This window comes from Canis aureus, chromosome 1 (genome assembly GCF_053574225.1).
Source record: "Canis aureus isolate CA01 chromosome 1, VMU_Caureus_v.1.0, whole genome shotgun sequence".
Lineage (NCBI taxonomy): Eukaryota > Metazoa > Chordata > Mammalia > Carnivora > Canidae > Canis > Canis aureus.
The window spans coordinates 109,720,366-109,747,861 of record NC_135611.1 but is presented as its reverse complement, the minus strand read 5'-3'; the positions used below and the strand labels follow the sequence as shown (position 1 = coordinate 109,747,861).

Here is a 27,496-nt window from a genome sequence, read left to right as displayed (position 1 = left end):
AGTGCCGCATCAGGCTCCCTGCATGGAGCCTGCTTCTCCCTCTGCCTGTGTCTCTGCCTCTCTCTCTCTCTCTCTCTCTCGTTCTCTGTCATGAATAAATAAATAAAATCTTTAAAAACATTTCCTGAGCCCTTACTAAGGGCCAAGTGCTGTTCAAGTGTGGGGATTTGGCAGTGAGAAAAAGAGAGGAAGGAAGGAAGGAAGGAAGGAAGGAAGGAAGGAAGGAAGGAAGGAAGGAAGGAAGGAAGGAAACAGAAGACACAACTCCTTGCAAACATTCAAGTGAGGGGAGACAGGAAAATAATCCTGGCCTACCAGAGGGTAGATTCTAGAGAAAACTGAAGCATTGTATGGCAGAGAGGTGGAGTGGTCAGGAGTGGCCACTCTGAGGTGGTGACATTTGCAATGGGACCTGAATGACAAGAAAGAGCCTTCAATCGGGAAAGAACATCTAGAAAAAAGGAAGAACAGGTGCAAAGCCCTGAGGTGGCAGGAGGAGTGGCTTCCACTCTGTTTGAAGTGCTATCAGACCTTATCTTAGCTCCACTAATCCTCAAGACCTCATGGCTCTAGTTTTACTGATTGGGAAGCGGCTGGGGTATTGAGACTTCTTGTGGCCCAAACCCCCTACCTGGACAGGGAATTTGAACTCAGGTGTCTCCGACCCCAGCCTGTGCCCTCAACCCCTATCGGATACCATGACTACCCTTGCAGTTGGCTCCTCCCCAAGCAGAGGCATGTCTTTCAAGGGACCCCCCATCCATCCTGAGCGCAATGGTTGGCCCTGTGATGAATGGTGCCAGGGACCAATACCTTCCTGGCCCTGTCCTCTGGGGACTCACAGGACAATGGGGTAGAGACCACCCATCCCCAAAAGGTGATGACACAGAGTGAGCAGTGCAGAGATGGGGAGCCCAGAATGGATGCTTGACCCAACCTGGTGGTCAGGGAGGGCTTCCTGGGGGAGGGACATCCCAGCTGGGTAGCAAAGGGTTGGACCAAGCCCAAGGAGACACTATTCCAGGCAAAGGGACCCGTACATGCAAAGCCTCGGTGTTGAAAGAGCCTAGAATGTCCTCAAGCATGGATGTAACCTGGGCACCCCACCCTCTGAGTGGCCGCAGTGGCTTCCCTTGGAATAAAGTCCAAATTCTTCAGCTGGAACATCTGTCTATCCAGTAACTCCTTGATTTAGTCAGTCGACAAACACATCCACAGAACGGAATACAGACGTCAAACAGAATGAGGCGGATGAGGAACTGGGTGGAGGGCCAGTTTCAGTAATAAATCAAGTGTCAAGAAAGACCATTAAGGAGAAAACACAAGACGTGGGAGAAGTGTATGAGACAGGGCATACATCCTCTATGGGGTAAAGCAAATATTGAACAGCCTCTGTCTCAAATGTATTGATTATCTCTGCAAGAATCCACACGAGAGCACTCCCTCCCTTTCTCTCTCTCTCTCTCTCTCATCTCTCTATCTCAAATAAATAAATAAATAAATAAAATCTTAAAAAAAAGAAAAGAGAAGGAAAGAAAAGAATCCACAGAAGGTGCTCAAAGTGGTTGCTTTCAGAAACAAAAGCGTGGCTTTGTGGCTCCAGTGTGAGCCCTGTGGTTTGTTCAGCTTCAAAATGGAAATGGTATCTGGCCTCCGAGATCATGGAGGGATGAACCAAGTTCATGTGCACAAAGTGCTTTGGTTCATAGCTGACAAATGACAGCCTCCTGGTATCTTAAGCTGTGGTGACTTCCTGAGATCAATGTGTTATCTAAAGTGAAAGCAAAAAAAGGCTTCAGGGCGCCTGGGTAGCTCAGTGGTTGAGCGTCTCTCTGCCTTCAGCTCAGGTGATCCCAGGGTCCTGGAATAGAGTCCCCCATTGGGGTCCCCGCGGGGAGCCTGCTTCTCCCTCTGCCTGTGTCTCTGCCTCTCTGTGTCTCTCATGAATAAATAAATAAAATATTTTTTTTAAAGGCTTTTTCTGTACTTTCCCCTCAGACACAGACTCACGGGCTGGTGCTCCCACCTCCCCACCTGCCTCCCCCGAAGTGTTCATGCCTTGGGACCACTGGGCGAAGGGAGACTGAGAGGCAGCGGGTGCAACCCTGGCAGCTGGGTTTCAGGTGCTGTGGCAGCAGGTGGCCAGGCTGGGGGCAGGGAAGCTTCTGGCAGCCCTCCCAAGAATCAGGGCCCTCGGTATAGAGAAGTGGCCCAGGCTCGTTGGGCCGCAGGGGCCTCTGCCACCAGCCTTCACCTAGTTGCTGCTCTCACATTTCAAGGGGGGGGGGGGTGCCAGATGGGGAGGCAAGATGGAGGGAGGAGTCTCCAGGTCTCAGGGGAGCTGGGATCCCAGAACTTTCGGGAAGTGTGGTGTGAGTCTGGGCCAAGAGGGGAAGGTTTCAGGGTTTGGTCCAGGATTGGCCAGGAGTGTCCCACCCCCTTCCCTCCTCTGGCTTAGAGAGGCAAGTATACCAACTAGTCTCAGCCAGCCTGCCTTCTGCGGAGCCAAACCTCCTACCCAGATTCAAATTTCATCGTTAGAGAAGAAAAGGCCTGGGGCTCTGGGAAGGAGACGACAGGGGCCAGGAGGAGGCTGGCTGAGCAGTGTGGAATGTGGACAGCACAGAGCAGGGAGGACCTTGGTGGCCTCAGTCCACCATCTATGAAATGGGTATTGTTTGCAATGGTGTCCTCCGTGGGAGGACCAGGTATCAGACAGCAGGTGGGACTGAGTTAACTTCAGGGTGTCAGCCTTCTCCATCAGACCTGTGATCAGAGTTCTCAGAAGACGCAGCCTCTGCTCCTCCCTCAGATTTACATTTGTGGGCTCAGCAAACTTCTTCTGGGCACCTACTGTGTGCCTGGCCCTGTACTGAGTGGCACTGGGGTCCCAGCAATGACTGGGACAGGCCTCACTCCTGCCCTCCTGGGCTCCTAGTCCAATGGGCGAGGCAGACCATGATGACCCCAAGTGAGAAGTCCCAGGACACAGGAGCCCAGGACAGAAGCCCAGTCTGGGAACTGAGTTCAGGGAGGGTTTCCTGGAGGAGGGGCCTCTGAGCTGAATTTTGAAAGATGTTAGAGCAAACCAGCAAAGGAAAGAGGGAGCCCGCATAGGCAGAGGACACAGGAAGGGCAAAGGCCTGGAGGTGGGAATTTATGAAACCAAGAACAGTCCCATTGGTTAGAGTGGAAAATTCAAGGAAGAAAGTGCCAAGAAATGACGTGGAGGGGCACTTGGCTGGCTCAGTTGGTCATGAGACTCTCGGTCTTGGGGTCCTGAGTTCGAGTCCCAAGTTGGGTGTAGTGATTAGTTAAAAATAAAATATCCAGGGGGTGCCTGGGTGATTGGGTAAGCACCCATCTTGATCTCAGGGTCATGAGTTCAAGCCCCCACACTTGGGAGTCCCCAAGCAGGGGTGTCCATGCCCAGCATGGAGCCTACTTACAAAGAAATAAAAAAAAATAAAAAAAAAACAGAATAAAATAAAATCTTCAGAAAAAAAAACAACACAGCTTTCATTAAAATCATGCATTTAACAGGGTTTACCCCAAGCTGAGTCCTGCCACAGTCACTGTGGTGGCCAAAGGGGCTCTGTCCTGTCTTATCAGGGGTAACTTGATAAGACTCAAGTTCATCACATGCTTCCTTTGTGTGTTAACATACAGATTCCTGGGCTCTGAGGCAAAAAGGGAAGGAAGTAAAATCCTACCACATACCCCAGAAGGAGAGGGCAACAGGAATATCAGTGACCAGCCAGCCCTGAAGATGATCATACTTGCTGCTTCTAGAATTCTACTCCTCCGGATGCCTGGGTGGCTCAGCAGTTGAGCGCCTGCCTTCAACCCAGGGCTCAATCCTAGGGTCCCGGGATTGAGTCCCCACATCGGGCTCCTGCAGAGAGCCTGCCTCTCCCTCTGCCTGTGTCTCTGACTCTCTCTCTCTCTCTCTCTCTCTCTCTCTGTCTCTCATGAATAAATAAATAAAATCTTAAAAAAAAATTCCATTCCTCTGATGGGAGCGCACGGCTTCTTAGCAGTCTATACATCTATATTTTCAAACCTCAGGTGTCAACCTATTAGTAAGGTATAAAATAGGGCGTCTCAAGCAGTTAATCAAGGAATATTAAGTAAGAGCAGGGGTGCCTGGGTAGCTCAGTTGGTTAAGCGTCTGCCTTGGGCTCAGACCATGATCCTGGGGTCCTGGGATCAAGCTCCACACCAGGCTCCCTGCCACTCCCTCCCCCTCTGCTACTCTCCCCGCTTGTGCTCTCTGGCTCTATCTCTCTGTTAAATAAAACCTTGAAAAAGAAAAATCAGAGCATAGTGTATAAGTAATTATTGTGTAATTATTGTGTCGTGGCATTTTACTTTATCTGTGTGTGCACACCTGTTCATACACATGCTGGGTTGCAAGTAAAATATGCCTTCTGTTGTGCCTCGAGTGTGTTAAATTCGAAACATTTTGAAAAACCCTGGTCTGCAGAGCCCTACTCAGTCTGCTCCTTCCTGACCTCAGTGGTCTTTACCCAACTTTTCCTTTTTTTTAGATTTTATTTATTTATTCATGAAACACAGAGATAGACAGGCAGAGACACAGGCAGAGGGAGAAGCAGGCTCCATGCACCGGGAGCCCGACGTGGGATTCAATCCCCGGTCTCCAGGATCGCGCCCTGGGCCAAAGGCAGGCGCCAAACCGCTGCACCACCCAGGGATCCCCCCACCATATTTTTCTCACACGACCTTCTCTTTGTTTAACCTAGATTTTCAGATTTCCACTCAGGGAGTCTTCCAGACGCTCAGGCTGGGTCAGGTGTCCCTCCAAGCTCCTTCAGCTCCTGCCCATTTGGATGGTCATTGCCTAGGGATGGGTGTGTCTGCTCCACCTGGCTGGAGGTGGGGGGCCATCCTGAGTACATCTGAGTCCCCACCATCACCCTGTGGGGGGGGGGCACAGTAGGGACTCTGGGAATGTGGGTTGACTCCTTCCAGAACAGAAAAGAAAGGAAGAGGTGGGACACTTGGGTACATCAGAACCAAGAGACTCGGGGCTTTAGACATTCAGGCCTGGCTGGGAAGCTGCACCCTGAGACTGGCCCAGACCTTCCCTTCCTACCTTTCTAATTATTTATTTAAGAGCTGGCTGTCGGGGCTGCTCTGTCCCGCCTCCCCCAGCTGCAGGCGGTCAGGCCTCTGCCTGCCGTTTGTGGTACAAGAGTAACTCAGGTTTCTGAGCCTTGAGGCCCCAAGCAGGGGTGCAGGCTCTGCTCTCCTCACCTCTCCTCAGATGCTGTCAAGATCCTGGGAGCTGTTTCCTGGGGCAGCTGCCCCTGCCACCACCCCAGGCCCTGTACCCGGGACCCCACGGCTGCCTCAGGGCCTGGGTGGCCTGGATGGAAAGACATTTGATGCTCCCAGGGAGTCAGAATAGGATAATGGTCAAGGGAAGGTGGGAAGCAGAGAGATAGCCCTTCCGCTTCTTAGCTGACCTTTTATCCCAGAGGTGGCAGGACAATTAAATAAGTCTGCATGACTGAAGCCCCTGCAAGGCACAGGCCTTGGTGATGTAATAAGAGATGAGTTGGGGCACCTGAGTGGCCCAGTAGCTTAGAAGGCTCAGGTCCTGATCCAAGCATCCGGCCATCCAGTCCCAGGTGACCAGATCCCTGCTCATGGGGAGGCTGCTCCTCCCTCTCCTTCTGCCCCTCCCCACCACTCTTGCTCTCTCGCACTCTCTCTCAAATAAACTAATAAAATCTTTCAAAAGGGGGGCTGGGACACCTGGATGGCTCAGTGGTTGAACATCTGCCTTTGGCTCAGGGCCTGATCCTGGGGTCCTCGGATCCAGTCCCACATCAGGCTCCCTACACGGACCCTGCTTCTCCCTCTGCCTGTGTCTCTCAGGAATAAATAAATAAAATCCTTAAAAAAAAAAAAAAAAAAAAGGTTGGGGAGGGGCATCTGAGTGGCTCAGTTGGTTAAGTATCTGCTTTCAGCTCAGGGTCCTGGGACCAAGCCCGCAAGGGGATCCCCGCTCAGTGGGGAGTCTGCTTCTCCCCCTGCCTCCCCTCTCCCCCCAGCTCATGCTCTCACTCACTCTCTCAAATAAATAAATAAAATCTTTAAAAAGAAAAAGATGAGCCTATGAGGTGAGGGGGAGGTATTATTGTGCTTATTAGCTTTTCCCTTTAGAGAGCCCTGGTCGGGTAAGCCAAGCCATCAACACCCTGGGGTGTGCATGCGGGTGAGGGGTGGGTATCTGGAGGGACACAGCCTTGTCAGGAGCCAGTTCTGAGTAAATGATCACACTGCCTGTTCAGGGTGACTCTGTGAGCATCAACTCTGGAGGCAGCCAGCCTGAAGGACCAGGACATTGTGAGTCTGGAGAAACTGCCACCCCAGGGCACCTGAGGCTAGGGGAGCCCTTGAGTAAGGAGTCATTCCCCCCGCCCCCCTCTGCAGCTTGCTGGATCCCAGGAGAAAAGTCCGAAGAGTCACTGCTTTGCTTTCTGAGTGGAGTGTGAGGCCAGCGACCTGGCTTTGAGGGGTGTGAGGATTTGCACTTGAGCCTGAGATGAGGGGACATCTGAGTTAATCTGGTTAACAGGCCCTGGCCAAAGTCCCCAGGGAGCTGGGAAGACAGGCAGCAGTTGTGGGGGGGCTGGATGGATGGGGAAAAGGCATTGCCACCTTGAGCTCAAATAATGTTTCAGGATACAACATATGAGGGCACGTCAGGAACCTATGGGTCCGATCCCCTCTTGGTACATACAAGGAAACTGAGTCACAAATTTCCACGGAAAATTACTGAGTGGGCCAGGGGAGAAGCTGTGAGTGGGGATGGAGATGGAGGTATCAGGCCAGGAAGTGGGGAGGGCATGAAGCATCCAGAACAACAAGAGAAGCCTGAGAAGGACATCAAGACACATTCTACCCAAATTTTTCCCCCAAAGTGCGATTTTTTAAAAAAATTATGTTTGAGGGATCTCTGGGTGGCGCAGCGGTTTGGCGCCTGCCTTTGGCCCAGGGCGCGATCCTGGAGACCCGGGATCGAATCCCACATCAGGCTCCCGGTGCATGGAGCCTGCTTCTCCCTCTGCCTATGTCTCTGCCTCTCTCTCTCTCTCTCTCTCTGTGACTATCATAAATAAATAAAAATTTTTAAAAAAAATTATGTTTGAGGTGAAATTGACATAACATGAAGATGAATCATTTCCTTTTTTTTTTTTTAAGATTTTTAAATTTACTCATGAGAGACACAGAGAGGCAGAGACATAGGCAGAGGGAGAAGCAGGCTCCCTGTGGAGAGCCTGATCCAGGGCCCCCGGGACCACTACCTGAGCGGAGGGCAGACACTCAACCACTGAGCCACCCAGGCGTCCTGAAGATGAATCATTTCAAAGCATTTTTGAGCGGTGGCATTTTGGACAATGCTGTGCAACCACCACCTCTGTCAAGTTCCAAAACATTTTCATCACCCCCTGCCAAAGGAAACCCTGTGCCCATTAAGCAGTGACTCCCCATCCCTTTGCCTGGGTGATAGCTGCCACTAACCTGCTTTCTGCCTCTATGGGTTTGCCTCTTCTGGAAAGTTCACATAAATGGAATCCTACAATGTGTGATTGCGAAGGTCCCCCCAAGTTTATATGTTGAAACCTGACCCCCCCCAGGTGGTGCTATTAGAAGGTGGGGCCTTTGGGAGGGTGAGGCAATCACAGGGTGGAGCCCACAGGAATGGGATCAGTGGCCTTATAAAAGAGGCCCTACGAAAACAAAAGCAAACAAACAAAAGAGGCCCCAGAGAGCACCCTCACCCTTTCTGCTGTGAGAGGATACAAGTCTGTGACCAGAATAGGGCCCTCGGCCGACCATGCTGGCATCTTGACCTCCAATATCCAGCCTCCAGAACTGTGAGCAATACATTTCTATGGTTTCCAAGCCACCCTGTCTGTGAAGGCAGCCCGACCAGACTATGACAGTGACCTCTTGCATTTGACTTCTCTCAATTAGCAATCCACCCAGTGTTTCGCTGTAATTATGCCAACTATTGAACACTTACTAGATCCTGGGTGCTGTTTTCAGCGCTGTGCATGTCTTCACCTGTTTGAGCCTCTCCACGAGCCAGCGAGGTCATCCTACCATCACCCTCATTTCATAGTCCAGGAAACAGGTACAGAGAGGTGACCTGACCTACCCAAGGCCACGCAGCTGGTAAGCAGTAGAGCCAGGATGGTCTTCCTTCTCCTCTTAATTTACATCTCGTTTTATTATATTTTTAGCATCTTCAATCTTACTATTTCTCTACTGGGGCAAAATATACATCTTTTTTAAGATTTTATTTAGGGGCACCTGTGTGGCTCATGGTTGAGCTTCTGCCTTCAGCTCAGGTCATGATCCCAGAGTCCTGGGATCGAGTGTCGCATCAGGCTCCCCAGAGGGAGCCTGCTTCTCCCTCTGCCTATGTCTCTGCCTCTCTCTGTGTGTCTCTCATGAATAAATAAATAAAAACTGTTTTGTTGTTGTTGTTTTTAAAGATTTTATTTATTTATTCATGAGAGACACAGAGAGAGAGAGAGAGTGGCAGAGAGATAAGCAGGCTCCCTGCAGGGAGCCCGACGTGGGACTCGATCCCGGGTCTCCAGGATCAGGCAGCGCTAAACCACTGAGACCTGGGCTGCCCAATAAAACCATTTTATTATTTTATTATAATAAATTAAATAAATAATATAATAAAATAAATATTTTATTTATTTAAAATAATAAATAAAAATAAAAATAAATAAATAAAAAATAAATATTTTATTTATTTAAAATAATAAAACGAATATTTTATTATAATAATAATAAAATAAATAATAATATATTATTATTAAATAATATTTTATTATTTATTATTATTATTTATTTATTTTTATTTTAGAGAGAGAGCCTGGAGGGAGGGGCCGGGGTAGGGAGGGGCAGGGGGAGAGGGAGTATCTCAAGCATATTCCACACTGAGCTTGGAGCCCGAGGCAAGGTTCGATTCCATGACCCTGAGATCACAACCTGAGCCGAAACCAAGAGTCAACACTTAACTGAGCCATCCAGGTGCCCCTATTTCGATCATTTTAAAGAATACAATCCGGTGGCACTGAGCACATCCACAGCATAACCATAGCACTACCTAGTTCCAAACCTGTTTTCATGCTGCCAAAGACCAGAGGCAGGATTTAAATGCCGATTTTCTGCCTCCAGAGCAGGAACAGCTATTCCCACTCTGCCTCTCAACTGAGGAATTTAGCGAGTGGGCAAGGACTTGTCATCTCTTTGGAGTTAGGCCTGCAGAGTGATATGTAGCTAGTGGGCCGGTCGCCAGGCCCAGCTAGGATCTGGGTTCTGGCACCGGGTCTGGCACACACCAGGGCAGGCTCTCCTCTCTGCCTGGAACCTTATGTCCACCTCTAGCTCTCTCCCTCCCATGACCACGGGAGGATGGGTGTGGGGGGACTTCTAAAGGGCGAGTCTGCCAAAGGGTGCCAGCGTGGAAGAGAACAGATCTGACAGGCCCAGACTGGCCTCATGTGCATCATTCAAGCTCCTGAAGCCAGCTCTGCCTGAAGCCAGCCAACAGGACAATTTTTCACTCCGCTGAGTTCATCAATTCCGATGTTGCTGAAGACAGTTACAGGAAGGATTTCGGTCACCTGAAATAGAAAGGAAGCGAGCAGATCCAGGTGTGTGTGTGGGGGGGAGTTAGTCTGGTGATGGGGCCCTGGGAGTAAGTTCCTGGAGGAGGGCAAGGTAGGAGCAAACACAAGTGGGTGGGAACATGGCCCGTTTCAGGGGACAGCAGATTGTGAAGTGGCTGGTATGTGACTTTTTTTTTTTTTTTTTTGAGGGATCATGGTGCCACTTTTGGTAGCAAGACAAAGGGACCACCTGAGTCAGACTCAGACTTTGACACCCGAGGCCACCACTGAAGGATCTGGGCCTTGGGAGAATCTTGGGGGGTCGGTGGGGAAGGGGCATCAAAGAGCTTAAACAGCAGAACAGCACAGCGAAGTTCACATCTTCAGAAGTCTTTGCACTCTGACCCATTTGCTAGTGGGTGTGGAAATTGGTACAGCCTTCATGGAGAGGCATTAGGCAACAGTCATTAACGTTAGAACTCCCACACCTCTTGCTTTGTTCAAAGAACACAGAAGTTCTTTTTGAGGGGATTTATTATATGGCTACAGCCGCACACACGTGGGAAATCACTGATGTTGTTTGCGTTAGCCTGACACTAGAAACCAGCTAAGGGCCCAGCAGGAAGAGGAAGAGGACAGCAAAATCTCTCACGGCCCATCCATGCAACAAGAAACACTACACAGCCTTACAGGGAGAAAAAAATAACACAAGTAAAAAGAGCCAAATCTCTATGCGTTACAGGGGTGTGTGTGCTGGTAAATATTTAACCACCAGCTCTTTGGGGGAGGAGACAGCCCTGATTTGTAGTGTTGGCCAGTGTCTGTGGTGTAACTACTCCCACCAGGATGGATTTTAAGCCACCAGTTGACACTGTTGAATTACAACATTGTTGAATGCAGAATATAGAAAAAAAAAAAAAAAAAACAGCCCACCATTAGGTAGTGTTTCTACCAGGCCGAAGAAATAGGTGTAAGGAACCCCTGGAGAAGAGCTAGTGGTTAAATGTAGTACAAGAATTAAGAAGTGATCTTTTCTTCTTTTTTTTTTTTTTTTTTTAAGATTTTATTTAGGGACGCCTGGGTGGCTCAGTGGTTGAGTGTCTGCCTTCAGCTCAGGGCGTGATCCTGGAGTCCCGGGCTCCCTGCGTGGAGCCCTCTTCTGTCTCTGCCTCTCTGTTTCTGTATCTCTCATGGATAAATGAATAAAATATTTTTAAAGACAGAGGCAGAGACACAGGCAGAAGGAGAAGCAGGCTCCACTCAGGGAGCCCGATGCGGAACTCGATCCCGGGACCCTGGGATCATGCCTTAAGCCAAAGGCAGACACTCAACTGCTGAGCCACCCAGGCGTCCCTGCAAGCGATAAATTTTGACTACTTGCCATCTTTGTGTTTAATGATTTATTTTACTGTAAGTGTGTATAATTTCATTTTTAGTAATGGCCACGTGTAACAGCTGAATTGCAAAATCCCCGAAAGTTTAGCAATCAGCTCTCACAAACTGTTACAAGCCACCCCTCTCACACCAGTGAGACAGCTCCCAGATGAGAAAGCAAAAGCCAACTTTTGGACATGTCTCTAAAAGCTTGGGTCTAGGGCCCACTGTTCTCACACACTCCTCTTCAGCTTCACTGCTCCTTCCTGGATTGGGAGCATTTCAGAGCCTCTCCTACCTCATGGCCTTTGCACTTGCTGTTCCCTCTGCTGTTTGCACCCAGGCCCCCAGATAATCATGTGACGCACTTCCTTAGCTCCTTTGGGCCTTTGCTCAAATATCATCTTTTACTGGGGCCTCCTCTGACCACTTTGAAAAAAAAAAAAAAAAACCCGCTTCCTCAATATTCCACCTTCTTTGCCTGCTTTATGGGGTTTTTTTGTTTTGTTTTAAGATTTTGTTTATTTACTTGAGAGAGAGAACACAAGCAGGGGGAACAGCAGAGGAAGTAGGGAGCCCGATATGGGCTCAATCCCAAGGCCTTAAGATCATGACTTGAGCAAAAGGCAGGCACTTAAACAACTGAGCCACCCAGGCCCCCCCTACCTGCTTAATGTTTTATCAAAAGCACTTACCATGCATTCAACCTACTATGTAATGTTAAAATGTACTTATTTTATGTATCTGTCTATCTCCCCCCTAGAATGTCAGCTCCAAGAGGGCAGAGAATTGTGTCTGTTTTCTTTTCTGCTGTATCCCCAGGGCTGAGAATGCTGCCGGGCATACAGGTAGGTGCTCAACAAAAATGTGTTGAATAAATGAATATACTCTTTTTTTTTTTTTTTAAGATTTCTTTATTTATTCATGGGAGACACAGACTGAGAGAGAGAGGCAGAGACATAGACAAAGGGAGAAGCAGGCTCCTTGCACAGAGCCCGATGCAGGTCTTGATCCCAGATCCCAGGATCACGACCTGAGCCAAAGGCGGGCACCCAACCGCTGAGCCTCCGAGGCGTCCCGCATATATTCTTTTTTTAAAAGTAGGCTCTATACGGAACGTGGGGCTTGAACTCACAACCCTGAGATCAAGAGTCACAAGCTCCATCGGCTGAGCTGTCCAGGCATCCCTGAATATACTCTTAAATTTTTTTTAAGATTTTATTTATTTATTCATGAGAGAGAGAGAGAGAGAGAGAGAGAGAGAGGCAGAGACACAGGCAGAGAGAGAAGCAGGCTCCATGCAGGAAGCCCGACATGGGACTCGATCCCGAGTCTCCAGGATCAGGCTCTGGGCTGAAGGCGGCACTAAACCACTGAGCCACCTGGGCTGCCCTATACTCTTAAATTAAAAAAAAAAAAAAAAAAAAAAAGTGCAGAATCATGTGAATAACCTGAAGAACACTTCGCCATCTGTGCTTCCAGATGATAGACTATCTCCGGGGGAAGACCCAAGAAACTGGTGGCCCCCGTGCCTCCTTGGAGGGGCCCCAGGGGGGCAGGAAGAAGGAAGGCTTTCACTGTGTCCCCTCCTGTGCTTTTAGAAGTCCATGCCATGTGCCTTTAATTACCTATTAATATTTTTTTCAAGTGTTCTATAAAAAGTCCTGCCTCAGGCTGCTGTGGCGAGCAGGGTCTGGAGGGGGGTGAGGAGGCCGGGGCAGTGACCCGAGCACAGGGACTGGACAGGGCTGCCAAGGCATCATGGTCTGTTCCAAAAGGTCCCGCCATGGAATGTTCTGCACGAAGCCCTTAGAGGCTCTAGGAGGCGAGGCCTAACCCTCAGACCCAGCCCTCCGGCCTGGACTCCCCAAGCCACCAACAGAGATCTCCCAAAAGGCCCTTTGGCCACCTCCGTCCCTACACAGAAGGATCCTGACATGATCCCGCCACCCCCAACTGTCCAGTGGCTCAAAGCTCTGGATCCTTCATACCCCATCTGGAAGGGGAGGAGAGGACTCACATCCCTTCCTACTCCTCGGTACTCCTCCTTCCCTCTGACATTCCTCCCTCCTTTGCTCTTTCCTCCCCAGGGCCTGTGAAACGCCCCCAGCGCCCTCTCTGTTCCACGCCTTTGCCCATGCTGTTCCCTCTGCCTGGAACTCCCACCCCCCACTGCTTCACCAGACCGAGGTTTATCCGGGAGACATTGGCTTCCCTCCTTCACAGAACAAAGATTTGACGGGCATCAGCTCTTTGTCCGGCATCCTGCAAGGGACTAGGGCGCAGGAGCTGAGGGGAGGCTACATCCTAGCTGGCAAGGCAGAAAATGAAGGAGTCAACAGAAAGTAAAACAGGGGAATTTCATTTTATTTTATTTTATTATTATTATTTTTAAAGATTTTATTTATTTCCTCATAGAGACAGAGAGAGAGAGGCAGAGACACAGGCAGAGGGAGAAGCAGGCCTCATGCAGAGAGCCTGACATGGGACTCGATCCAGGGTCTCCAGGATCACGCCCTGGGCTGCAGGCGCCACCGGGGCTACCCCTATTTTATTATTTTTTAAAGATTTATTTATTCCTGAGAGACACACACAGAGAGAGACAGAAACACAGGCAGAGAAAGAAGCAGACTTTCTGCAGGGAGCCCTATATGGGACTTGATCCCAGGACCCCGGGACCACCACCTGAGCCAAAGGCAGATGCTCAACCACTGAGCCCCCGAAAGGGGAATTTTAAAGAACAGTTATATGCTGCAAGAACAGTATGTCTGCAGTCTGACTGGGGAGGAGCCCTCCAAGTGAGGAAGCAAAGAGAAGAGAGAAGCAGGCGGGAGGAACACCAAGTACAATGGTTCAGGCTGCACACGAGCTCAGAGAGTTCAGGAATCAGAAAGGAGGCCAGTGCAGCTGGATTTAAGGGAATGAGGGAAAGTGTCACCAGCTGCAGCCAAAAAGATAGGTCTCCATGGATGTCATAGACTCCTCAAGGAGCTTGGTATTCCCTCCTCCGGGAAGCCCTCCTTGACTGCATCAGGCACCCCACCCCTGCTTCCAACCCTGTTCATTCTAGGACTGTCACTCCCTAGTCACTGGCCTGCCACTGCAATGCCAGGGCAGGACAGGTCACTACTGTGTCCCCAACACTGGGGACACAATAGGTGCTTAGTAAATGCCCCGGGGGGGGTTACCTTCTCTGCCTCCCAGTCTCCTCTGAGTATTGCCACATCCTGACCCAGCCCTGCATTCCTGAGCTGCCCATCGGGCTACTTTCTTTCATCCCATCCTCAAAGGCTCATCTGGGGAGGGTTCCCAGCTCTAGTGGCCTCTCACAGGGGCTGCAGGCCTGAGGTGAAGGCTCTGAAGTGGTCAGATCAAACACTTGTAGGGCTGGCCTTGGGCTGGGCCAGCGTGGGGAGGCTCAGAGGAGATGGAGGTTCCAAGGCATGGGTGTTCAGGGGAGGAGGATGGACGGGGGATGGGCAGGGTGAGCCCCCATCATCATGACAACACGTGACTTTCAGTTGCTGACTCATTTTGTGCCAGATGCTGGACTAATCTTTAAAAATAATATAATTTGGGATCCCTGGGTGGCGCAGGGGTTTGGCGCCTGCCTTTGGCCCAGGGCGCGATCCTGGAGACCCGGGATCGAATCCTACGTCGGGGTCCGGGTGCATGGAGCCTGCTTCTCCCTCTGCCTGTCTCTGCCTCTCTCTCTCTCTCTCTCTCTCTCTCTGTGCGACTATCATAAATAAAAAAAAATTTTTTTAAATAATATAATTTATTTATTTAAATGAGTAAGATGTAGTCAGAGTGCATCACTTAGATGACTCAAAGGCCTATAGGGAAAAGTAAGTATTTCTATTTTTTTGTTTTATTTTATTTTGAAAGATTTAGTTATTTATTGGGGGGGGTAGGGACAGAGGGAGAGAGAGAATCTCAAGCGGACTCCCCACTGAGTGCAGAGCCTGACCTGGGGCTCTATTTCAGGACTCTGAGAGCATGACCCCGAGATCGAGATCGAGATCGTAACCCGAGCTGAAATCAAGAACCAGACACTTAACCAACTGAGCCACCCAGGTGCCTCTCTATTTTACAATTTTAAAGGGGTGGGAAAAAGCACCTCTCACATTGGGTGCGAGCAGCTCACATTTTTAAAGACTGTATATCTGCTGCCCACACAGTTCTCCTTCCTGGAGGCAACTGTTGTTACCAGTCTTCCTGGAAATACTTGCTTAAAAAGGGCACCTGGGTGGCTTAGTGGTTGAGGGTCTGCCTTTGGCTCAGGTCGTGATCCTGGGGTCCTGGGATTGAGTCCTGTGTCGGGCTCCCTGCAGGGAGCCTGCTTCTCCCTCTGCCTGTGTCTCTGCCTCTCTCTGTGTGTCTCTCATGAATAAATAAACAAAATCTTTAAAAGCAATATTTGCTAAAAAAAATTTTCACTATGTACCTTCTATGCCAGGCACTGTTCTAAGGACTAAGGATATAACGGTGAGCAACAGATGGGGACTGGGGACTCCGTATTTTTTATAGAAAGGTCAGAGAAGATCAAACAGCAGTTTTGTGCTGGTGGGGTTGATCCAGATTCCTAGATTTCAGAGGAGAAACAGGAGAGAAAGGCTGGAATGCTTTCCACACCTAGGCAACATGGGAAGAGTCCCCAGGCTCAAGAGCATAGTTCACATTAGTAAGGAAGGTGTGTTTTCCAAAGACAGCCACAACAATCTCTCCCAGCCCACAGGCTCTCACAGTGTGACCTTGGCATTCCTCCCATTGGGTATGTTTTGTGTGAGGGTACATTCCCTGCCTCTTGAACCTCAATCAGTAGAACATGCAACTTTGAACAAAATGTTGTGACTGTGTGGACCAATAAAGCACAATGGAGGTGAGGCTTCCAAGGCTCATCATCAGTGTCAGGCACTTCCCACTTCCTGTTAGGGGACTTGCTCTTGGAACCCAGCCACCATGCTCTGATCAAGTAGCCTACTCAGAGAGATCCCATAAAGGTACTCTCGCTGTCAGCTCAGCTGACATCCCAGCCAGCAACTGCCAGCACCAACTGCTGGACAGGAATGAAGACTCCTCCAGCAGATCCCAGCTCCCAGCCTGGAGTCACCCCCGCCCCCCCGCTGTCCTTGCTGTGCCTTATTCAAACGCCTGTCCTATGGAATCCATGGATATAATACAGGAGTGTTTAACACTGCTAAGTTTGGGGGTTGTTTGTTACACAGCAGTAGCAGATAACTGGTACACCAAGTAAGAGGAGGAAAGAGGTAGATGGGTGGTGGGGGTCTGGGGAAGTTTTCTTCTGGTGGGTTCTCTTCTTTCAGTGATAGAGGAAGCAACGTCGCCACTGAGAGTGGGTAAGAAGGGAGGAGATGTAGGAGTTCAAGTTGTCTAGGAAACAACTCTAGTCCATCCATGAATGAATGGATAAACCAAATGTGGTATATCCACGCAATGGGACATTTCTCAGCCTCTATCTTTCCACGCCTCCATCAAGCTGGCATGAATGTCCTGGCCGACGCTCTCAAATGCTCAAGAGCATTAACAATGCCAACAAGAGAGGCACCTGCCAAGTTCTTATTAGGCCACGCTCCAAAGTTATTTTCCAGCTTCTAATTGCGATGATGAAGCCTGATTACACTGAAATCGCTGATGATCACGGAGCTGGGGAAATTGCAGTGAAGCTTACAGACCCATCTCATTAGCTTGGTTTCATCGCACTGACAACCACAGCTGGCATCGTGGACCAAGAGAAAGTAGGGCAAAAACATGCAGGAAGGATAGTCCTGGGAGTTTTTTTTTTCTGGGGATGGAATACATACATACAAATAAAATACCTTAATGGGGGAAAAAAGTCAAATGAAATTCTGACACATTGTATGACATGGATGAATCTTGAAAGCACATGCTGGGGATCCCTGGGTGGCTCAGCAGTTTAGCGCCTACCTTCAGCCCAGGGTGTGATCCTGGAGACCCGAGATCGAGTCCCACATGGAGTCCCTGCGTGGAGCCTGCTTCTGTCTCTGCCTCTCTCTCTCTCTCTCTGTGTCTTCATGAATAAATAAATAAAATCAGAAAGAAAGAAAGAAAGAAAGAAAGAAAGAAAGAAAGAAAGAAAGAAAGAAAGAAAGAAAGAAAGAAAGAAAGAAAGAATCATGCTAAGTGAGAGAAACCAGACACCAGAGGCTAAGTATTGTATGGTTCCACGTACGTGAACTACCCAGAATAGACAAACCTGTAGAGACCGAACAATAGTAGGGATGGTTGCACAGCATTGTGAACATGCTTCATGACTTTGAATTTTACACTTTTCAATGGTTAAAGTGATAAATTTTATGTTTGTTTGTTTTTTTGTTTTTTTGGTAACTTCTATACCCAACATGGGGCTTGAACTCATGACCTCAAGAGCAAGAGTTGCATGATCTACCAAAGGAGCCAACCAGGAGCCCCTACATTATATGTCTTTTACCGCAATTTGGAAACATTTTAGGAGTTTTGGAAGAGCAAAGGGACTAAGGCCAGACAACGTTAGAGCCACCTCAAGGTCCAAGGTTTGTTGTTGTTTAAAGATTTTATTTATTTAGGGATCCCTGGGTGGCGCAGCGGTTTGGCGCCTCCCTTTGGCCCAGGGCGCGATCCTGGAGACCCGGTATCGAATCCCATGTCGGGCTCCCAGTGCATGGAGCCTGCTTCTCCCTCTGCCTGTGTCTCTGCCTCTCTCTCTCTCTCTCTCTGTGACTATCATAAAAATTAAGATTTTATTTATTTATTCATGAAAGACACACAGAGAGAGGCAAAGACATAGGCAGAGGGAGAAGCAGGCTCCCTCCCGGCAAGGAGCCCAATGCAGGACTCCATCCCGGATCCTGGGATCACGCCCCAAGCCTAAGGCAGACCCTCAACCGCTGAGCCACCCAGGTGTCCCTTGGGTCCAAGGTTTGGAAGTTAATGTGAGACCTGGTGTCGTGGTTCTAGATTTTTCTCCAGCCGATCAGCAGAGCAGTTGCAGCCCACGGTAGGCAGATAGCTGGGTGTCTTTCCTATGAGACTAGTGAGTGAGAGGGAGCAAGGGAGTTGAGGGGGGGGACACTGGTTGGCCACAGGCCCTAAGCTGGGTGAGGGCTGGGTGGTCATGAAGGGGCTCAAGTTGGGGCAAAGCAGTCAGGATGATGCAATGGAGGTTCTGGTGAGATTGAAGGAGTTGGGACACTGGATGAAGCGAGACGGAAAGGTCCAAATGGGGGTGCTGGTGTGGGCTGCTAGAAATCAGAATGGTTGAAGAAGCATATGGTTGTCAGTTGTGACAGGTGTCTGCTCTGGCCACAGGATAGAGGGGGGAATGAGGGGTCTGGATGGAAGGCAAGGTCTTTGGAAGAGATGAGGTCAAGGCACTGAGGAGCCAGTGCACTGCAACAGCCATCTCTGTGCATTTTGAATTCAGGACAGGAAGAGTGACAGAAGCCAGAGGACTAAGGGCCAAGGAGCTGCGGGTCTGCTATTGATTGTAACCAGTCGGTATCACGGGTGTGACAGTGCGATTCGTGAGCTTTGACATAGAACGCTTAGCCCTTTCCTGAGCTGCTATTTTTATTCCACATTACTCTAATTCCACCCAAAGGGCATCTGGCTGGAACAGACCTTGCCATCCTGAGGATATCCAGTTGTCATGGCAACCATATCTCCATCACTTTGGGCCAGGGGGTGGGGCCTGAATCCATCTCCATGGAAACAGCCAGACTCACATTCTGAGGCCAGAGTGTCATCATCTGTAAGACCTTTACTGGCCTGGGATTCATTCCTTCTCTTACCAGCCTTGCTCCCTCCTCTAGGAAGCCTTCCAGGATCGTTTCAACTCTCTCCTCCCCTGCCCAATTTGGCCTCTACCTTGGATCCCTGATCTTGGGAGAGGAGGAGGAAGCCATAGGTTTGGAAGTAGGGGTGTCTGAGGTCATCAGGAAAATCATTCATCATATTTACTCCATTAACAAATATTTACTGAGGGCCCACTATGTGCCAGGAACTGCGCCAGCCCCGGGGACACAGCGGTAAAGAAAATGGAATCCCAGTCTTCTTGGAGCAGACTTCTGCCTGTAGGAGGTCACGTGAGGGCACGTTCATCTATCACTGATGACAAGAGAACTGTTACAGCCTTTTTGAAAGGGAATCTGGCACCATCTACCACAATCTATAATCTATGTCCATTAAAAGAAATGCATCTTGCCCTTGACTCAGCAGCCCTACTGCTGGGAAAGCCTCCCATAGAAATCAAATCTCCAGGGACGCCTGGGTGGCTCAGGGGTTGAGTGTCTGCCTTCAGCTCAGGTGGTGATCCCGGGGTCCTGGGATCGAGTCCTGTATTGGGCCCCCCACAGGGAGACTGTTCTCCTCTCTGTGTCTCTGTCTCTCTCTGTGTGGGTCTGTCATGAATAGATAAATAAAGTCAAAGGAAAGAAAGAAAGAAGAAAGAAAGAAAGAAAGAAAGAAAGAAAGAAAGAAAGAAAGAAAGAAAGAAAGAAAAAATCTCCAGAGTGATCTGGGCATGTATGGATAGGTCGCTCACTGCATTACTGGAATAGCAAGAAACTGGGAATCAAAGATGAAAAACTATCTTTGGGAGGGGCCTGGATGGCTCAGCGGTTCAGCAGTTCAGCGGTTCAGGGTTAGCCTTTGGCTTAGGGCATGATCCCAGTATTCGGAATCGAGTCCCACATCCGGCTCCCTGTGAGGAGCCTGCCTCTCCCTCTGGCTGTGTCTCTGCCTGTCTCTGTCTCTCATGAATAAATAAATCTTCTTAAAAATTAAAAAAAAAAAGAAAAACTATTTTTAGGTTGAAAAAGTGATGACCCTCCTATGTTGTGAATTCTTTTTTTAAAAAAAGATTTTAGGGAGCACCCTCTCCCCATCGAGTACGTAGGCAAAAAAAAAAAAAAGATTTTAGGGCAGCCCGGGTGGCCCAGAGGTTTGGCGCCGCCTTCAGCCTGGGGTGTGATCCTGGAGACCTGGGATTGAGTCCTGCGTGGGGCTCCCTGCATGGAGCCTGCTTCTCCCTCTGCCTGTGTCTCTGCCTCTCTCTCTCTGTGTGTCTCTCATGAATAAATAAATAAAATCTTAAAAAAAAAAAAAAGATTTTATTGGACAGCCCGGTGGCTCAACAGTTTATTTATTTTTTTTTAAGATTTTATTTATTTATTCATGATAGTCACACAGAGAGAGAGAGAGGCAGAGACACAGGCAGAGGGAGAAGCAGGCTCCATGCACCGGGAGCCCGACGTGGGATTCGATCCCGGGTCTCCAGGATCGCGCCCTGGGCCAAAGGCAGGCGCCAAACCGCTGCGCCACCCAGGGATCCCCGGCTCAACAGTTTAGTGCCACCTTCAGCCCAGGGCCTGATCCTGGAGACACGGGATAGAGTCCCACGTGGGGCTCCCTGCATAGAACCTCTCTCTCTCTCTCTCTCTCTCATAAATAAATAAAATCTTTAAAAAAAATAAAAAAGAATTTATTTATCTATTTATTTCAGAGAGCACACGCACATGCGTGTGCACCCAAGATGGGGGAGGGGCAAGAGGGAGTCTCTAGCGGACTCCACGCTAGGTGCAGAGCCTGCTGGGGGGCTCCATCTCACGACCGAGACCATGACCCCGAGATCATGATCTGAGCTGAAACCAAGTGTCGGAGGCCTAACCTCCAGAGCCACCCAGTTGTCCCAACTGTGTAAACTCTCTGTACACATACAGCCATTCCATATGGCAAGCCGGGATCCGTTCTGGTGGGCTTGCTCCAGTGCTCCGTAACCTCAGCTGTAGGAGGGTTTAAAAACTCTGATCTTCAAGGTGCCTGGGTGGCTCACTTGGTTAAGTGTCTGTCTTCGGTTCAAGTCAGATTCCCGGGTCCTGGGGTTGAGCCCCGCATCAGGCTCCCTGCTCAGCATGGAGTCTGCTTCTTCCTCTGCAGCTTCCCCTGCGTGTCTTCAGTCAAACAAACAAAATCTTTTTAAAAAATTAATAAATAGCGATGCCTGGGTGGCTCAGTCTTTGAGCATCTGCCTTCAGCTCAGGGCATGATCCCAGAACCCCCGGATCGAAGCCCACATCGGGTTCCCTGCAGGGAGCCTGCTTCTCCCTCTGCCTGTGTCTCTGCCTCTCTCTTGTGTGTCTCTTATGAATAAATAAATAAAATCTTTTTAAAAATAAATAAAAATTCCAATCTTCAGATCACACCCCAGAACAGCCAAATCAGAGTCCCTGGAACCAGATCAGTATTTTGTAAAGCTCCCATAAGTGATGCCAAGGTATAGCCACAGTGGAACCTCTGTCTTAGAGGGATTTCCCCATAGCATAAAGTTGAAAAGGAAGATGCAGGGCTGTGAGTATAGTGAGGCCAAAGGAAAAACAACCCCCTATGTGTTGGTTTTTTTTTTTTTTTTTTTTTTTAAGATTTTAAGTTATCTCTATACCCAAAGTGGGGCTTGAACCTACAACCCCAAGATCAAAAGTCACCCAGTCCACCAACTGAGCCAGCCAGGTGCCCCTGTATTCGTTTATTAAGCTACATGCCAGGCACTCTTGGAAGCATGTAATACTTGTAACAACTCAATGACGTGGGACTCTTATCCCCATCCTACAGACAGGAAAACTGAGTCACAGAATAGTTCAGGCATTTGCCCAAAGCCACAGGATATTAAGTGGCAGAGCTGGGATTTGAACTCAGGCTATCTGGCCCCAGAAGCCATGTTGTGCTTTTCCAGTGAAAAGCTAAACTTTCTATGCAGGGGCACCTGGGTGGCTCAGCGGTTGAGCGTCTGCCTTCGGCTCAGGGTGTGATCCCAGGATCCAGCATCAAGTCCCGCATCAGGCTCCCTGCATGGAGCCTGCTTCTCCCTCTGCCTGTGTCTCTGTCTCTCTCTCTGTGTCTCTCATGAATAAATAAATAAAATCTTTGGAAAAAAAACTTTCTATACATATATCTGTATTCAAATATATACCCCTACATTCATGTTTGTAATATTCCTATGTGTGTATTCTTATAACTCTAGTCTTTGTATATTTTCTCTATTTAGTATTTACATAAAATACTCATATATTTTACATATAATATTCTATATATAATATTCGTGTGTATTACTATAATACAGTATTCTTAAATATAATATTCCTGTTTGTTCTTATTAAGTAGAATACTCCTTTTTTTAAAAAAAGATTTTATTTATTTACCCATGAAAGACAAACAGAGAGAGAGGTAGAGACACAGGCAGAGGGAGAAGCAGGCTCCTTGAGGAGAGCCCGATGCAGGACTTGATCCCAGGACCCTGGGATCACGACTCAAACCAAAGGCAGACGCTCCACCACTGAGCCACCCAGATGCCTCTAGGTACCATACTCCTATGTATTTTTTAACCAAATTTATTTACTTATTTGATTTTTAAAAAATATTTTATTTATTTATTCATGAGAGAGAGAGAAAGAGAGAGAGAGAGGCAGAGACACAGGCAGAGGGAGGAGCAGGCTCCATGCAGGGAGCCTGATGTAGGCCTTGATCCTGGGACTCCAGGATCACACCCTGGGCCGAAGGCAGGCACTAAACTGCTGAGCCACCCAGGGATCCCTATTTACTTATTTTAAAGCTTTATTTATTTAAGTAATCTCTATACCCAACATGGAGCATATGACTCATGATCTCAGGGTTGTGGATTCAAGCCCCACATTGGGTGTAGAAATTACTTTTTAAAAAATCTTATTAAAGATACAGATGAACAGCCAGATGAAGAGGTAGAGAGGGAAAGTTCTGGAAGGATCCGGAGCACAGAAGCTTCTATCCCTGTGGACCTGGGTTGAGGTAACCAGAAGGTGGATGGGTTTACCAACCCAGAAGGCTATTGGGTGCCTGGGTGGCTCAGTGGGTTAAGCATCTGCTTTCGGCTCAGGTCATGATCCCAGGGTCCTGGGATGGAGGCCTACACTGGGCTCCCTGCTCAGTGGGGACTCTGCTTCTCCCTCTCCCTCTACCTCTCTCCACCCTGCTTATGCACTCTCTCTCAAATAAACAAGTAAAGTCTTTTTTTAAAGAAGCCTATCAAATCTTATCATTTGAGAATTTTTTTTTTATAGAAAAGAGGAGAATTTGAGATGAAGAAAATAGAACACATAAAAGGAGCTTTGGATTAAGATGTCACCACATACCTGAAGTGAATAAACGGGCTACAGTTAGATGCAAAATTTTTGTGGCAGAAAAGTCACACAGGGCAACGCACAGGGTCACACCCCTTTTACCATCCAATAAAATTAAACAAGCAAAAGTCCTCGCCAAGAATTTCGGAATCAAAATTCAAGATGCAATTCATCACATGGCTCTCACATAAAGAGCACCGGGAAATAGAGTGGTTGGCAAAACCGCTTTGCCTCCTGGGAAAGAGAAGCCTCCAAGAAGGTGAAAGTTAATGATTTAAATTAACCTTCTACTGCAGCCTTTAGCCATGCTGCGAACAAAATAGAAATCTTTCTGAAGATGCGCCTATAGATCCATAAAGAAGGAAGAATTAAAATTTTAGTTAAATAACCAAAATCACAAGGATGCCTGGGTGGCTCAGTGGTTGAGCATTTGCCTTTGGCTCAGGTAGTGATCCCAGGGTCCTGGGATGGAGTCCCCTGTCGGGCTCCCTGCAGGGAGCCTGCTTCTCCCTCTGCCTGTGTCTCTGTCTCTCTCTGTCTCGCATGAATAAATAAAATCTTTTAAAAAATGACTGAAATCTCCAAAAACTTCGTTACTTTTTAAAAAAATTTTTTAAAGATTTTATTTATTTATTGAGACAGAAGGAGAGAGAGAGGCAGAGACACAGGGAGAGGGAGAAGCAGGCTCCATGCAGGGAGCCCCCACGTGGGACTTGATCCTGGAATTCCAGGATCACACCCCGGGCTGCAGGCGGCGCTAAACCGCTGCACCGTTGGGGCTGCCCTATTTTTTTTTTTATTTACTTTTTTTTATTTTTATTTTTTTTAAGATTTATTCATTCAGAGAGAGCGCGCGAGAGAGGCAGAGACACAGGCAGAGATAGAAGCAGGCATCATACAGAGAGCCTGATGTGGGACTCGATCCAGGGTCTCCAGGATCACAACCCGGGCTGCAGGCGGCGTCAAACCGCTGCGCCACCGGGGCTGCCCTGCCCTTTTTTTTTTTTTTTTTTTTAATTTTTAAGTCATCTCTACATCCAACGTGGGGTTCAAACTCAAAACCCCGAGATCAAGAGTCAGGCGCTCCACTGACTGAGTCAGCCAGGGGTTCCTACTTTGTTTCTATTTTAAACTCCATGTAATGCTCCACTAATATTGAAATTACTCATTTCTCCTAGACAATGAAAATGAATTCATAATTTTAGTCATGAGATTACTGCCGGCTTTTTTCCCCCAAAATCCTCGGTATAAAATTTTAGAGTATGTTATTTGTGATTAAAAAGGGAAAGCTGGAGCGCCTGGCTGGTTCAGTAGGTGGAGCATGCGACTCTTGATCTGGGGGTCATGAGTTCAAACTTCATGTTGGGCATGGACCCTACTTAAAAATAATAATAATTAAAAAATTAAAAATAAAAAAGCAGAAACTACCTGATGTAAACTTTGCTTAAATTAAAATGGGAAAGCGGGCGCCTGGCTGTCTCAAGTCCTTGGAGGGTGAGACTCTTGATCTTGGAGATCATGAGTTCAACCCTCACGTGGGGTGTAGGGATTATTTAAAAATAAGAATTTCTAAAAAAAAATAAAAATAAAAAAAAATAAAAAATAAAAATAAGAATTTCTTTTTAAGATTTTATTTATTTATTCATGAGAGACACACAGAGAGATCCAGACACATAGGCAGGCTCTCCCCCAGGGAGCTCAATGCCGGACTTGATCCCAGGACTCCGGAATCACGACCTGAGCTGAATGCAGATGCTCAACCACTGAGCCACCCGGGCGCCCCTATTTCTTTTCTTTCTTTTTTTTTTTTTTTAAGACTTTATTTATTCATAGAGACACACAGAGAGAGAGAGGGAGGCAGAGACACAGGCAGAGGGAGAAGCAGGCACCATGCAGGGAGCCTGATGTGGGACTTGATCCAGGGTCTCCAGGATCACGCCCTGGGCTGCAAGAGGCGCTAAACCGCTGCGCCACCGGGGCTGCCCTCTTTTTTAAAGTTTATTTATTTAAGCAATCTCTGCACTCAACATGGGGCTCAAACTCATGTTGACCCCGAGATCAACAGCCGCATGCTCTACTGACTGAGCCTGCCAGGCACCTCCCAAATATACTTATTATACTACAAGGCCCCTCCCTTGTGGGTAGGGGCAGCCTTGAGATGCAGTAAGCCTTCTGCAAGGAGTAGAATATAGCCGAACTAAAGGAACGTCACTTCTGAGGTTGGGTTTATAAAAAGATTTCGCTTTCCATCTTGGGTTCTCCCTCTCTCCCTCATCACTTGTTCTGGAGGAATCCAGCTGCCGCGTGTTAAAAGATAAACTGGGACATATTCAAAATCTTAAGAGTTTACGTGAGCAAAAACAAATGCCAATCAGGCAGTGCCAAACCAGAAGGGGTTAGGAGCCCTCTGGGGACAGGAGCTAGGGAAGGAATTTTGTAGAGAAGACCTGGAAGCTAAGCAAGCAAAGTATGTGACTGGCTGTAGCTGGGCTTTCCCCTTATTTGGAAAAGCAAGCGGTGATTGGGTGTCTTCACCTTGAGGCTTAGGTTTGGGTTCCCTCATCCGGGCTGCTTAGGTGCTCGGGCTGCTAAGGTGCTCGAGCCACTCTAGTCCAATGGCCTCCTTGTGTGATTAAGTGGACACGTGTCATGAGGACCCTAGGAGACGACCAGCGGGCCAGCCAACGGCCACTGAAGAACTGAGCCTCCTGCCCTTAATCACCTGAGTGAACTTGGAAGCAGGTGCTCCAGACTGAGCTGAGTCTTCAAATGATGGTCCCAGCAAACAGCTTCACCTATAACCTCATGACAGACTCTAAGTCCCAAGTGCCAGGCTGAGTCCCTCCTAGGTTCCTTGCCCCCAGAAATGATGTGGGATAGACGTTTATTGTTTTAGGGGCGCCCGGGTGGTAGTTCAGTCAGTTGAGCCACTGCGTCCCGAGATCAGCTCAGGTCTTGATCTCAGGGCTGTGAGTTCAAGCCGCGCATTGAGCTCCACGCTGGGCAGAGAGCCTACTGAAAAATAAGTTTTCGGGGAATCCCTGGGTGGCTCAGCGGTTTAGCAGCTGCCTTTGGCCCAGGGCGTGATCCTGGAGTCCTGGGATCAAGTCCCACATCGGGCTCCCTGCATGGAGCCTGCCTCTCTCTCCTCTGTGTCTTTCATGAATAAATAAAAAATATTAAAAAAAAAAAGAAAAAAGTTTTCATTGTTCTAAATTGCTAAATGCGGGGTGCCTGGGTGGCTCAGTGGTTGAGCATCTGCCTTAGGCTCAGGTTATGATTCCGGGATGCCAGGTCCTGGGATGGAGTTCCACATGGGGCTGCCGGCAGGGAGCCTGCTTCTCCCTCAGCCTGCATCTGTGTCTCTCATGAATAAATAAATAGAATTTATATGAAAAAAAGAAAAACAAATTGCCTTGTGTAAGGGTAATTTGTTATGTGGCAGCAGATAACTCATAGGCACCTTCGTGAAAGTTTATTAGGGCAAAAAAACTTTCGGTAGCTCCCCAATTCCTTGGGACAAAGCTCTCGCCTATGGTCTAGGACTCTGCACTCCCCGATCCTTCCAGCCCTGCCTCTTCACACATTATTTTTCTATTTTCTTTTCTTTTTTAATTTTGTTTGCTTGACAGAGAGACAGAGCCAGAGAGCACAAGCAGAGGGGCAGAGGGAGAGGGAGAAGCAGGCTCCCCCACCGAAGAGGGAGCCCGAGGCAGGCTCCATCCTATGTGCCCCGGGATCATGACCTGAGCCAAAGGCACCGTCCAACCGTCCAACCGACTGAGCCCCCCGGGCGGACCTCCTTAGTGCTTTCTGGAGCCCACGATACTTCAAGGCCAGACTCAAGAGTCAGACGCCTGGGTGTGATTCCATCTGTGACGGGGCGGGGTTGGGGGGGTGGGGGGGTCCTGCATGTGTGAACGGAGGTCTCCGGGCCCTGGATTCCCCAAGGGGATTAACGTGGGAAGGAAAAGAGCGAGCACAAAGCAGTTTATTAAAGCGAAAGAGCACCTCGAGGTGGGCGGGCGGGCGGGCAGGTGCTGCGGGTGGAAGCCGCCCCTAGGCTGTTCTGGAACTGGATGTTACTGGGTCTCTCCGCCCGGGAGGAGCTGTGCCGTCCCGCGCGCTGGTCTCTAACCCAGGCTGCTTCCAATCCTTTGGGAAACACTTCCCACAGGTTGGGACGGGGAGGGTTTGACCGAAAGAGGTGTGTCCCGGAGCAGGTCCCGGCAGCCTGGCTCCAGGGGGCGGGGCTGTGCCGCTATGCAAATGTATTATAATGAG

At 48.7% G+C, this 27,496-nt stretch overlaps 1 long non-coding RNA gene across 2 annotated transcripts; it reads left to right on the top strand.

Annotated features, from left to right (window-relative positions):
• Positions 1 to 9,034: 9,034 nt before the first annotated feature.
• On the top strand, positions 9,035 to 27,089 carry LOC144283466 (uncharacterized). 2 transcript variants are annotated; one of them, XR_013352063.1, is made up of 3 exons: positions 9,035 to 9,713; positions 11,806 to 11,890; positions 17,452 to 17,673. It is a non-coding gene; the product is annotated as an uncharacterized LOC144283466 (long non-coding RNA). The 2 variants fall into 2 exon arrangements; XR_013352064.1 differs by lacking the exon at positions 17,452 to 17,673 and adding an exon at positions 26,845 to 27,089 and having other exon boundaries at positions 9,036 to 9,713.
• Positions 27,090 to 27,496: the final 407 nt, after the last annotated feature.